The sequence below is a fragment of the Stegostoma tigrinum genome, chromosome 6, assembly GCF_030684315.1.
Source record: "Stegostoma tigrinum isolate sSteTig4 chromosome 6, sSteTig4.hap1, whole genome shotgun sequence".
Classification (NCBI taxonomy): Eukaryota; Metazoa; Chordata; class Chondrichthyes; order Orectolobiformes; family Stegostomatidae; genus Stegostoma; species Stegostoma tigrinum.
In genome coordinates this window covers 58,941,013-58,955,650 of record NC_081359.1, presented here as the reverse complement: position 1 = coordinate 58,955,650, position 14,638 = coordinate 58,941,013, and the positions used below count along the sequence as shown (strand labels likewise).

The window sequence follows — 14,638 nt, the reverse complement described above, 5'->3', positions numbered from 1 at the left end:
TACCTTAGATAACACACACACACACACACACACTCTTATATAGGATGTTATCAAATATCTTCTGCAAGTGCATATAAACAACATTCAAATGATCAAAACAAACCCTAATATTCTATAGATAACACACTATGGAGCTGGAGGAACACAACACGCCAGGCAGCATCAGAGGAGCAGGAAAGCTGATGTTTCAGGTCAGGACCCTTCTTCAGATTTTTGGCTTGCTGTGTTCCTCCAGCTCCACACTGTTACCTTTGACTCCAGCATCGGTGGTTCTTACTATCCCTAATATTCTAGGGAATGTCCTTAAGTGGGGACATGTATTCACTGCAGAGGACAGAAGCAGAGTCTGTGCCTGGGGGAGGGGCACCTTTTGGCTGGTCAGAGGCAGCCAGCTTAGATTATTCTGTAAATTGAGGCGGCAGCAGTCAGGAAGACCCAGGCTATGAATGCGCAGTTAAAGAAATAGGGAGCCACTTCTTGTTTGAAAATTCCCACAAAAACAAAACGTAAAGTGGATGATGAATGTCATGTTTTTGGGACAAAAGGACTGATCAATTCTCTTCTGCGTCACTCCATGGGAAATCATATTGTCTTTTCACAAACAAATGGTTGCATTGTGAAAGGAATACAAACATGAAGACATATTAAAGCACAAAACACAAGGAAAAATATGACGAATATAGGAGTGATCAATGCAGTATTGCCAACAATTCGAAAGGTGTACAGGTGACTAGTTATTTCAGAAACTTTTGGAAACCATTAAAAAAGACCTAGGCCAACTTTCAATTCATCTTGCTGCAGTGACAACCGATCATGCAAAAAACATGGTCGGAGGCAAGGCCAGACTGACCGGTCAGATATATGTAAGGTTTAGGCAGTGCTAGAAGGTGAATGGAGTTACATTGTATTTGCCATACAGCACTTGCTGTTAAGTGCTAAACACACAAAGTGTCATGCAATGTGTAACTCCCACCGTACATACATTAAGACACATGGGTTGAACAACCTCTCATTAATCATTTTATATAAGGAAACGGTTTCAGAGAATGGAGATACACTTTTCCATTGTGAGGTATGTTGGCTAAGCCGTGGGAATGTACTTCAATGTTTGTTCTGCCTGCAAAATGAAGTCAGTTATTTTATAATGGAAACGTCAAACAAGGTCCCTGAACTCTCGGATCATGTGTGGATGCGGGATCTGGCCATTCTGACAGACTTAACAAGCCAATTGAATGATTGGAATTTGACGCTGCAAGGTAAAAGACAGGCTTGTTTCACAGCAATACTCAAAATGTGAGACCATTTCAGGCAAAACTGAAGATCTTGTGACAACACTCAAAAGGGCACACTGATTCATTTCTGTCTCAGGAGGAACTGAGCTGGGACAAGAAAGGCAGTGTTCTGCTTCCTTCCACTTGCAGGACAGAATTGCTCGACATCTTTAATGAAAACCTCAAGGCACCATTTTCTGAATTCATGGTACATGTTTACAACATCTGCTTACTTGACAACCCCTTTGCTGTCGATATGGATAATGTCAGGATTTACTGAACAACATACTTCACGAGAAGAAATTGATTGGGTTTCACTCTCTGGTTCCTAGTCATCAGTTCCAAAATTTGTGAATAATTCTCTCAGGATGCGCAACCTTTACAGCAGTACATATATCTGTGAACAAACTTTCCCAATAATGATGCTGAAAAATCTAAGCTAAGGTCCCACCTGCAGGACATATTATGGAGTGCTTCACACTTTGAGCCTAACTTTGACAAATGGATTACTTTGAAACACCCTCAGAGTAGCCACTCTCTTGGTAAGTGTTATCAGGCATACTTATTTCTACTTTTTTTGTCTTCTGTAAAAATACATTGTTAGACATAAGATCTTTAGGAATATTTTAAAGAGACAGTCACGTACATTAGAAAAAATACAAACTACTTGAGATTGATGGAAATTAAAATCTACAGCTTTTACAATTATCAGAAATTTGCCAAAATATATCCTTATGGCCTCTGTGGCAAAAAGGCGAGGCACCACTGATTCAACAGCTCAGAAGACTCATCGAATCAAAAAGTCTCATTTCTGCACCCAATTCAAATGTTTATATGAGACAGGCATTCAATTGTTGCTTGTATTTCCAACATATATGAAGAAAGTTACACATTACCTTCTACATAATTTATAAACATCTGTCACCCCTTAATATCACTAAATCTGAAATACCAGAAACCTTCATTCAGAACATGTCTATTTATACCTTTCACTGGAAGAAAAATAGTGACTTAAAATCTTAAGGGGATAGGTTTCTCCACTGCAAACTGTTCCTGTTGCTTCCTTCATGACCAGTGACCTTTCTCATGACCAATTACCTCAAAAGGCACTTACTAATGAAACGTTAACCTATTTTTGATGCTGAGTGACCAGTTGTGATTTCCAGCAGTTCTGTTTTTAGAGCCTCAGTTGCTGACATAGAAATGCTTTAATGTCTCATGAAATTGGATGATAGGTGTACATTGACTAGTATATACTGATTATTACAGGCTAATGGTACACTTGAGCTTACTTCCATAATTGAAGGGCCAAAGGTTCACCAATTATTACTTCAAAACTGAGACTTACAAATATTTTATCGCACCTTTGGGCTATATAAATAAAATGAACTGCTTTTATCTATACTGATGAGCACTAAAGCCAGATACAGTTTGTTCTTTATGAATCGCTGATGGGCTAAGACTAGCTTTGTCTGCTGGTGAATGGATATGAATTTCATTTATAGCCCAAAGAAACAAAGGGTCACTTTATACCTTTGTCTTGCTCCATGGTGGTCCTGCCTGACTGACTGACACCTGGCTACAGCATTGACTCTGCATATGTTAAATTGGAAGCCAGTATTGGGCTAAGGAAATAAAATGAAGACTTGTTCTCCTCAAACAGCCGGCTAATTGTTCGCTATTTTTGTACATTTATAATGTAATACTAAGATAATATGTCTTGCTTTACTCCTCAATTAACCAGAAAACTATAAAATTATACCTCTAAATGAATTATACCTATGAATTATACATTTCATATAGAAAGATAGCAAAAACCGTAGAAAAGAGAAATAGTCACAAACACCTTCTGTGAATTTCATGATGCTCTTTGATTATAAATTATCATTGTGATCTCTTTCTTTATCTTACAAGATTTAAATTGCACTAAGTGGATACCAGATTGCAGAGCTGGTACAACTTATTTCGAAAAAAAAAGACAATTTTGTCGAAGATATTTTATCTTGCACTGACCAGGACATTTTAAAAGAATATCATTTAAAGCTGAAAACCATTATTTACACTGTTGGACAGGAGAGTGCTGATTGGTTGGCAATTTGATCATGATCAATAGAGGTGGTGCCATGGAGATTGTGCCAGCTTTTTAAAAAAAGTAAGTTCATAATGTAAACCGTTGTGCCTATTTAAAATCATCAATCATGAGGCTATTTCTGAAACTTGGGATTTACCTTGAAGTGTCTCCAGTTGAGATGCTATTGGATTCCCTCAAATGAGTTACAGCCTTTAGTGTTTTCTCATTGACTACAGGCAACCATCCTCAGTAGGGACACTATTCCTTCTGTCTTGCCCTGTGTACACCTATTAGCAATGTAGCAGATTTTCCAAGCTGACAGAGATTCAGTCATGGACAACTCTAGTACTGACCATTTTAATTTTTAAGAATAAATGAATCCCAGACATGCATGCAACCCATTTTACCGGGGAATCAAAGACTGAGCTGACTGAGGTCTGACAGCTTTTATCAGATCTCTGACCGTTAACTGAACCTGACCTTGGCTGCTGTTTCAACTAGAGACTGTAGAAGACAGAGAGACATAAATTACCACACTGTCAGCAAGTCAACAACCGTACAATGAAGCTAATGTCTGAGCTACATTTATTCCTGTGGGAAGGGTTCACAATACTAACTCTCAAGAACGCCACAATCAAGTGGAAATTGTAAAATTGACACTGCAAAAATCAGCCTGTAGTGATTTGATTTAAAAGATTAGGTTTATTGCAGCGATTTAAAAAAAGGTGGCACGTTCCAACCATGTGTGTGCATTCAGTCCAACCCAGCAGCATCAGCCAGCAGACTAAAAGCCAGCTGGAGGACATAGGATAAATGTGATATTGAAGATTCAATGTACTGGTTAAAATGACCCTTTTACTGATTAATAATAATGATGTAATGCCAGAGAGCATTTTCCAAATGCAATCAGCTTACAGCTGTGTTTGCATTTCACTGAAGCTGAATACACAATGCAAAAGCACTGTTATTGTTCACTGTCATTCTTGATGATTCCATTTTTGGCACGCAATATGTTGAATTTTACTCCGTTTTCATACCACGAAGGGTTAGAAGAACATGAAGCAGCCCAATATTTTAAGTGATATTGTGGTCCCTATTCTGAGCGTTAGCATTCCTGTTCTCACGAGTATGATTTTAAAAAAAATTAAAATCTGAAGCCAAGAAAATTAAGCATTTTTTAAAAAACAACCACTTCCCCACTCTCCGCCTTATTTTGTGAAGGAAATAACTCCTTCTGGAGTTATGTCTCTATTGGCACTGAATCTTCATCAGTTTCTCATGGAAGTAGCCACTCAACGTATTGATGCACAATATCTGCATTCTTTGTGCTATTCCAACCAGTCAGCCAGCCCTGATCCTGCTAACACACAAGCCTATCCAGCTACATTCAGTGGATAGGTTATAATGGAAAATCTGATAGATTTTTTTCCCTTCCCAATCAAGGGACGCAGTTGCAAAATGAGGTACATCCATTAACAACTCACAAAGAAAAAAAACACACAAACTTGTGTGTAGACATGACTTCGTCCACCTCACAGCCAGTGCACTGGCTATGTCTCTTCACCATGGAACATAAACAACTCTAAAAGTCAGAACATTTCATTCTGTGTCACGGTGATAAACTAGCCTCATCGTCCTCCTCAGCCCATCTGCAGATTGTGATATGTTTGACCACACCACTCTTCTTTAAAGCCTTTTTGTCATTTCACAACTTGGTGGGTCTTCACACTTCTGGTTCATTTGTTTCAAACTGATCATAGCCATAAAATTACCTGAAATAGCTTGTTTTCCTGCCCATACACTTATTTCATTACAAGATTTAAAAGAGCTTACGGTAGACTAACCTGAATGTCTTAGATGCAAGGCTTTGAAGAAACAACTTTGGAAATGAAACACAAGAGCCCACTAGCTTGCTTTACAATCTGAAGTTCTGTTGTTTAAACCAGAAAGCTAAGCATTACATTTTGAAAACTATTTAAACTATTATTCTTCAAAGTAAACTGGTTTAATGTCTGTCAAGGTCTTTTTTACATTATGTGGTGATGCCAAAATATAAATGGATTTTCACTTAACTGGGCCCCGAGACCCCGGTAGTGTTGAAAAAATTTTTAAACAAAACAAAAAAAAAATCCAGATTCCTAAAATCCTTTACCATATTGATCCTGCAGGATTTTCTTGTGTCAAAAAACTCTCACAGGGTAATTTACTTGGATTCTGACAGAACTTTGAAATCCAATTAATTAAAATCAGTATTCATGTATTATGTGGGTAGAAATGTTTGTTCCACATATGTGAACTTGCAAGCCCATCAGGAATTAAGTTATTTTTTGCAGAGCGTGACATCTGAATAAAAATGCCACAACTTCTTAAAATGTGCAAAAATGCTAGCAGTAGTATTTTAAAGATAACTGAACAAAGATGGCAATGAATAAATGGAAAAAAATCAGACCACAATCAGCTTTATGCAACGAGGTATCATTGACGTATTCAAATCAAAAGGACTTGAAATCCATGGCAATTTTTTTTTAAACCATGTCCCCTTTACCATTCTTCAAACCAAGTATCTTGCAAGATTTACTGATGATTGCAGTAATTTGATATTCTCCAATACTTTTCCAAATATTACAACAATCCAATTGTGTTGATTGCTCATTTAACCACAGTTTATTCTCAAACATTTAGGAACAAGGACCAAAATTTGATGGTTTGTTCTCCCCTAAGCATGAAACCAGAAGTTTTAAAGAGCTTGTTTTGGTTCTATGCCTCCAGCCCAATGAGCTAAAAAAGGGTTAGAGGTGAGTAAATTTGTACTTGCTAAGCGTCAGGCAGAGTAAGTGTGCAGTGAGCTGAACCACGCAGGAAGGAAGATGGGTTTTGCGCTCTGGGAAGATTATCCGAGTGCCTGTTTCAACACCAAATAAATGTTTGCTTGGAAGACATGATACCTCGTACTTCTGTGCTTAAGTTACAAATGCAGTTACACAGCCAAGTTATTAAATTGCAAAAAGCTGCCTTCAGAGACAGAGTTCCTATAGGCTTGAAATGGCCACCATTTTTCATGAATGATGAAAATATCAGAAAATATCCAGTTTAGTTTCAATAAAAAGTCAAAACAAAAATGAAACTGCTGGGCAAATGAAACTCTATTTTATCTTAATTACCAAAATGGAATGTTTCCATTGTGAAGCATTTCTAAATAAATGACTAATTGGTATCTATTTTAAAAACAGGGGGAAAAACCCTAAGTAAAAGTTTAGGAATTATTTCAAATGCATTTTGATATTTCATAAAAAAAACACACTTGTTGCAAGCATTGGTCTGATCAAACACTACCTATCATAACTGTCTATAATACTCATGCCATAGGCCATCATTTCTTTACAATTACAATGAATGGCAAATCATTGTTACAGCATTTTCCAGATGAAGTTGATTAAAAATTGGTTATTCAAATTCATGTTTCAATAAAAGTTAAATATTGCTTTGTTTTCTCTATTGCTTTTAGCAAGTTCAGCCGACCATTGTTTAACTGCATGTTACATCTTCTGTAGGTCGGTCTCAGAAATATCAGAACAAACTGTGCTGGATCTCAGATAACAAGATGTAGAGCTGGATGACCACAGATGGCCAAGCAGCATCAGAGGAACAGGAAAGCTGATGTTTCGGGCCTGGACCCATCTTCAGAAATTGTTTCATCTGAGTAGCATGGACAAAAGTGCTTAACTGTGTTGATTTGTTACAGGTAAAAGGCAGACCTTTACAAAGATTGCAATTGCTCAATGTTAACCAAGTGTGGGGCTGGATGGACACAGGAGGTCAAGAAGCATCTGAGAAGCTCAAAAGCTGACGTTTCGGGCCTAGACCCTTCATCAGGGGTCTAGGCCCGAAACGTCAGCTTTTGTGCTCCTAAGATGCTGCTTGGCCTGCTGTGTTCATCCAGCCCCACACTTTGTTATCTTGGATTCTCCAGCATCTGTAGTTCCCATTATCTCTTGCTCCATGTTCCTTGTTGCAAATTTGAACAAAAATTAGAAGCAACCTCTCATCCTTTCATACTTCCTGTTTTAGTGGTTATTTATTATTTCCACATTCAAATCTCAGAAACTGGAACCAACAAAACCATGACAACATCTGGAGCCTTGAGAGACAAAGTCAACGTTTTGAGTCAAATCTGATACTTCAAAACATTAACATTGTTTTTCTGTCTCAATAGATTCTACCAGAACTGAACTTTTGTAGCACTTTCTGTTAGATATAATTTATGTTGGGTTTCAGCAATTTTCCAAAGTTCCAGCAGAAATTTACTTCTGTCCCTAGGAACACTATTCATTTCTGTATCGATCAAATACATTCTATTTACACTTCAGTTTCCTCTTTTACACCTTAGCTCTCAAAGTAAATTTGGACATCGCCTCAAGCAACCTAAGAGATAGGAACAAGAAAGGAGATTCCATTTTAGAATAAAATGCAGAAAAAATGTGGAAAACGTGGAACCACTGAATCAGTTGTACTCTATACTCCAAAACGTCCAGAGTCTATTCGAATAAAATTGAGCAAAATGCAAAGAAATGCTGAAACCAGTAAATTATTTTGGATGAGGATATTGATCAACAAGACGACAAATGGGACATTTTAAAGTAAATTATACTGAATACATAGGGCAAAAATCTCCCACAGATCAGAAAGTTAAGATTAGACAAACGTGGTCGCAAATGGATTAACAAGCAGTATAAAAAAAACCTAATCCCACATCTGCATGTATACTTTTTTAAAAATCCCTTGGAATGTCTTTTCCACATGTCCACCAACAGCTAAAGTAACTGTAATTTTACATAAATATTAAAATAGCTTGGAACTGCTCCCATTTCTAATTATGGCAGAAATAGTAATTTCTTAATCTTAATACGAGTGCAGTAGGATACCCCTGGAATGGTTCATACCAAGCTTAGTACAAGAATCTGGCCTTAATGCATCAACCATCTCTCCGCAGTTACTCAATCGTACTTGCCGCAAACTAACACCCAATAAAGCAATGTCTCTTTTGGTAGAGTGTACAGCTTGTGGTCTGTGTTTTTGCCAGAACACTACAGATGATTCCAGGCTGCTAGCAAATGAGATAAAACGATGCTTTTGGCTCTCTTTGTTTGAAATGAATATTGCAGTATCACTGGGGAAGGAGTGAAGTCATTGTTTCTCATATTTCTAACACTGACACTCTGGAGCAAAGGAGTCAGGTCTCAGTTTAGCCTGCACTGAATAGTAGGGTAGGCTCAAAAGGCGTAGATTGCCTGCTCCTGTTCCTAGGGATACAGGCACATGCTATTACCAAACAGAGACTTAGGAAGAACACTTTAACACAAAATGGTGTAAAACACAACTAAGTGCTTTGAGCTCTGAAAAACTACTAATGATCAAACTGCAATATGTCAACATTGCATATAAATAGTCAGGAAAAAATGGCTTTAGTAGGGAATGTCAACTAGTAGCACAAGGCTTTTGCAAATGCATCAGCTCAACCAGCAACTTTATTTCTCTTTTACCGCAACTGGAATGATTTGGACTTGTTTCTTGAATCAGTTTGTTGTGCAGTATTTTGACATTATGTAATGGAAAGTTGTAAGTAAATGACAAGCCAGATTACTGAAGCATACCTATGTCAAGAATCAAAGTTACTTTGGAAAAAAACAGTCATGGATAAATCTAGAGTCAGAGAATACTTTCTCCTGCTCAAGAAACAAAGTGGATTGTGATCGTCACTAATTAGTAATGCAAGCTAAAATTAAAAGCTAATTATTTGAGAAATAAAATACTGCAGGAGTGAATGCTTGCACAAACGCAGAGAGTGACACACATTAAAATTCTTTATGAAATACATTGCTCAATTATAGACTGTAGCAAACTAACAAGCGTCCGCCTTTGAAAACCCTAAAAGTGCACTGAAAATCACATTGAAGATTACTGATTTTTATGCAATAAAAAAAAGCCATAAACATTGCTGGCCCATTCAATTGATAATTGACAAACATTAATATTCTTCAAATCCAAATAATGTCCCAGTTCCTTTCTAAGTCTGAAATTGATCTTGTTCTGTAAATTCAAGACATCTTTTCATGGCAATTGTACTGGGAAGCTAAACAAGAACTAGAGGCCACATTTTTATAATGCTTTGCAGAAAGAAACACCAGGTGAAAGGAAACATTTTCTTACAGCAAGTTGTGAGGGTATATGGAATCCATTGTCTGGAAAGTGTGGAGGAGGTGGGATCAACTAAGCCATTCCATGATTGTTAAAATAGAAACAAGGTGTACAGGGCTGTAGTAACAATCTCCTGCCTTTTCCTTAAGTGGTCAGAGAGCTAATGCAGACACAATGAGCCGAATGGCCTCCTTCTAAACAGCAATAATTCAGTGTTCGCTCTGTAATGTTTGTCAACACCTCATAACTAAAATTAGTAGTCACTTGAACACGGACATGAAAGTGCTTTACAATATTCAGCAAGAAAATTGGTGGCATGTGTTTGCATGATATTTGAAAATTAGAGTCAGTATTGATTAAAATGAAGAAAAATTCTTCATGAGCATGTCCACTCACATCTCTATCTTTGGAATAATTTCAATAGCTGTATTAGTTTATATCTGAGCAAAAAAAATTACACTTGCAATTCTACTGGTACGTACTTTAAAACGGAAGCTCTCTTGAAGAAAAGAGAGCGCCCTCCTCAGGCAGATGAAATAGCGTAATAATTTCCACAAGTGGTTCAGAGTAAAATTTGTATTTGTCTATCACTTCATCTCATCCTCAAGTATCCCAACATACTTTGCAATCAACAGATGATTTTAAAGTGCAGTCACTTTTGACAAACGTGGCATCAATTCACACACATGCAAGTTCTTCAAACAATGAGCCAGGTTTTTGATTATCTTAATGATACTAATGTTTCTCTTATGAGCCGACTACCTAGTAGAGCAAATTCTGGGTCTGAGCCTGGCTTCTGCCCATTCACGTGTCAAAGCACATAGCAAATAGGAGTAGGATTAGGTCGTTTGGCCCTGCAAACCTATCCCACCATTCAATAAGATCATGGCTGATCTTCCACAGGCCTAAATTCCTCTTTTGTTCCAGCTCTTCATAGGCATCAACTCCATGATATTTCAAAAACCTGCCTCCTCTAAGTACTTTCAGTGATCTAGCCTCCACAACTCTGAGATACTGAATTCCAGACATTCATTGTCATCTGGGAGAAGAAATATCCTTTGCATCTCAGTCTCTTATTCTGAAATTATATACCCTAGTTCAAAATTCTCCTACATAAGTAAAAGTATTCTCAACATCTGCTCTATCAAGCCTCCTCAGCATCATGTCTGGTGCAACAGAATAACGACTTTCACCTCTAATGAACTATGAGGTGTTGATCGCTGAGCTGGTAGGTTGGTTTGCAAACGTTTTGTATAGTAGGTAACATCATCAGTGCACCTCCAATGAAGTGTCGTTGGTCTGTCCTGTTGTTATTTATGTGGGTCCAGTTGATGTGGTGGTTGGCCTCACTTCCGGTTCTGCTTCGTAGTGGTTCGTTTATGGGGTCTATTCCCACATGTTTGTTGATGGAGTTCTGGATGGAGTACCAGGCCTCCAGGAATTCCTGCACGTCTCTTTGGTCAGCTTATTCTAGGATGGTTATGTTGTCCCAGTCAAATTAGTGGCCTTCTTTGTCCGAATGTATGGAAACGAGTGATAGTTGGTCGTGCCTTTTTGTAGTTAGTTGGTGCTCATGTAGGCTGATAGCTAATTTTCTTCCAGTCTATTCAATGTAGTGTTTGTGGCAGTCCTTACATGGGATTTTATGTATAACGTTGGTTCTGTTAGTTGTGGGTATGGGATCCTTTGTTCTCATCATTAATTGTCATAGTGTAGCTTTAGATTTGCGTGTTACCTGGTGGTTGGAGGTGTCTGGTGGTCATCTCTGATATGTTCTTGATGAATTGCAGGGTGTCTAGTATATCTGGGTGTACTGTGCCTTCCTGCTGTTGCTCCTTGTGTAAGTACCAGTAGACCAAGGTGGGTAGCCATTGTTTTTAGAAACGCCGTGGGAATTAATAAACAATGCTTAACCTGTCTAGCTATCCTTTGTAAGTCAATCCTTTCATCCCAGGAATCCCAATAATTCAGATCTTTACTTAAGTAAGGTTTCCACTGCCACTCTGTGGATGGTGCTCTGTTCCGAATCAGGCATCTATGGATTTGTGCCTCACTCTGGAGACTGGTACAATTAATGAAGGTTGACATTCCAGACCAATGTGAGGGAATTCTGTACTTCCATAGTTTTATGGCTCTTCTGAAAGGCAGCACCCAAGTTTATCATTGGGGCCTTTTGAGTTCTCTGTATCTTACCAGACACACCTCATTAATTGACTACCATTCCTCTATGGCATCTCTCACAACTTACCACTTAGCATCCATCAGCTGAAAGATCAGCATCTATTTTGTCCATAGCATCTTTGAAAGTGCACAGTGCACTGGACAAGCACTGTCAAGTTTACAGCTGCCCTGGAACGATTGCCCTACACATGGTAGACTAGACAAACGGGGTGCCTAGCTTTCCAGGCAGGGTCCTGGAGATCCTGCTGGATGAGGTGGTGTGACACAGCAGTGTCCCCTCCCCCAGGGCCAGCAGTGGAGGGCACACGACAGGACTATGCTGTCTCGGTCACAGCAGTTTCAGCCCAGGAATGCCCAACAACTTAAGATGATGACCAATGTCCTCCCTCCACTCAACTAAGGCAAGTATGACCATCTTCTCTCCAATGCCTCCTGTTCATGCAACATCGTCCCTCACTCATGTGTCAGCTTGCCTAACCCCTGACACCACTAACACTGCACACCTTCCGCGTTGCATATCCACCCAACTGTACTAAAAAGTAACCACTGTGTTACCCACTTTCATCTCCTGTAATGTTTGCCCACTTCTTATTTCAGAAGGAAAACAGCCCACAGTAGGTAGAAAGAGTCAAGATGGGTGGTGTGCTGTCTGACATTTGGCTGGGGATCCTGACTTTGATCACCCTGGGCAGGTCCTGGACTGATATCAGAGGTCTGATATCAATAATTTATTGTGCTGGGACACCCTGATTGAAGACCATCTTTCTGAACTTGACCGAGGCCTGCTGATAATTACAAGCAATTTCCTGGCTTTACGTCTGTGCTAAATGGCATGGCAAGACTGAAGTGATATAAGCCTGGTATCTCTGGTTAAGGGGAAAAATGCAAAACAAGTTAGGGACTCTTAACATCCAGCCAGGCACAGAGTAAGCGAGGGGGATACCAGTCAGTAAAGAGCTCGAAGATGTGCTGTGGTCCGACCCTTGAGGTGGATGTGTCTCAGTAGCATTGCTGCAGTATTACAATGGTAGTAGCATTAAAGTGCACAAGCATCCTATAAATGGACTGGAAAAGTGCCATGAGGGTTCTCAGAGGCTGGCACCATGTCAATCTCCACAGACATGGGATACACATAGAGCGCGTCCCCGAAATGTTGGTACAAAGATTCCACATTGGTGGTTATTCAGAAAAGTGGCGAGCTGAATCAGTCAGGTGTTCGCTATGGTTTCCTTGTCAGGTTTTTCTGAGGTCAATTTTGGTAGGGTGGGAGGTTGAATATTAACAAGGTGATGGGTGCTATCAATATGGCATTTAACAAGCAATAATTAGCTTCAACCGGCAACTCACAACAGCCCAAGTTGCTCCAGACATCGAGATGGGTCCAATTCTGCCACACATTGCACTGACCCTTATAACATTCTGCCTATTGTGTTGAATATCAGAAAGATTGAACACGTTGTCCTCAACCTCTACCGCACACTCCACATTTCACAAATCAATCCTACTTCCTGTTCAGCCATTGACTCAGGCTGAACCAAACTGTAATCAAGAGTTCTGTTCAACCCACCTTCCAAACTATACCCTCATGATCACAAAAGTCACATACATCCAGCTGAATGGGAAATGTGTGGATGGGGGCTGTGCCAAAGAAAATCTCCATGCTCAGAAGAGCAGCAAGTGATTTACATTCAGGAAGGAGTTGCTCTGGAAGTCCTCAACATTGACCCTGGATTGCATGTAGTCCAGTAGATCCTGCTGTGTTTCTTCAGCATCCTCTGTTTTTGCTCCACATTTTTATAGTCCATTACTTCGAATGAGAGATAACATGGCATTTGTCTTCACTATTACCAAATCTGGATGCTAGGTTTTTGCCATTCATTCTCTAGGACGTCCAAATCATTCTGTGCTGTAGCTTTCTGCGGTCTTTCTCCATTTAAATAATATTCAGCCCTTCCATTCTTCCTGCCAGTGTGCATTACCTAAAGTTTTCCACGATTTATTCTACCCACCAAGTTTCTGTCCATTCTTTAAACCTGTCAATAACACACGTTGTACGTGTTTGTATCCTTCTCATCACTCATCTTCCCACCCATTTTTATTTCATCTGAAAACTTGGCTATTGTACATTCACTTTCCTCATTCAAGTCATGAACATACATTGCAATTAATTATGTCCCAAGCGTTGATTCCCGTTATACTGTACTGGTTAAAGTTGGCATCCTGAAAATGCTCCTTTGTATCTTCTATGCAAAACAAAAACTGAAAGAACTGCGGATGCTACAAGTCAGAAACAAAAACAGAATTTGCTGAAAAAGCTTAACAGGTCTGGCAGCATCTGTGAAGAGAAACCACAGGGTTAATGTTTCAGGTCCTTCCTCGGTTCTGGGGAAGGGTCACCAGACCCGAAATGTTAACTCCGATTTCTCTTCATGGACGTTGCCAGATCTGCTGAGCTTTTCCAACAACTTCTGCTTTTGTCTCCTACTCATTAACAAATCATCTATCCATGCTAACATACTACCTCCAACACAATGTACTCACTAAATAATCTTACATGTTGTCCTTGTCAATGCCTTTTGGAAATTCAAAATATATTACGTATACAAGTTCCCTTTTATCTATCCTGTTTGTCACTCCTCAAAGAACTGTAATAAATTTATTACAGATGATTTACCCTTCATTAAGGCATATGGACTCTAAATGACTGTATTTTTGCATTTCCATGTTGTGCTATCACATTCTTTAACATTTTTCCCAACAATACTTTACACATAGTCTGCATACTTTTGTCTACTCACCCAGACTCCATGATCTGGATTATTCCCTAACCTCCTCCTGTCTGCGAAGTCTTCCATGAAACCCACAGTTCTGATCTAGATATTGGTACCAGCAATATATCATATTTGTCTCAAATATACAT

The 14,638-nt window shown here is 39.0% G+C and overlaps 1 protein-coding gene across 1 annotated transcript in view; it reads right to left on the bottom strand.

The window, feature by feature from the left end:
• Nucleotides 1-14,638, bottom strand: part of gab2 (GRB2-associated binding protein 2) — a 316,592-nt gene that overhangs the window by 274,102 nt on the left and 27,852 nt on the right. The gene's annotated exons all lie outside the window — the stretch shown is intronic.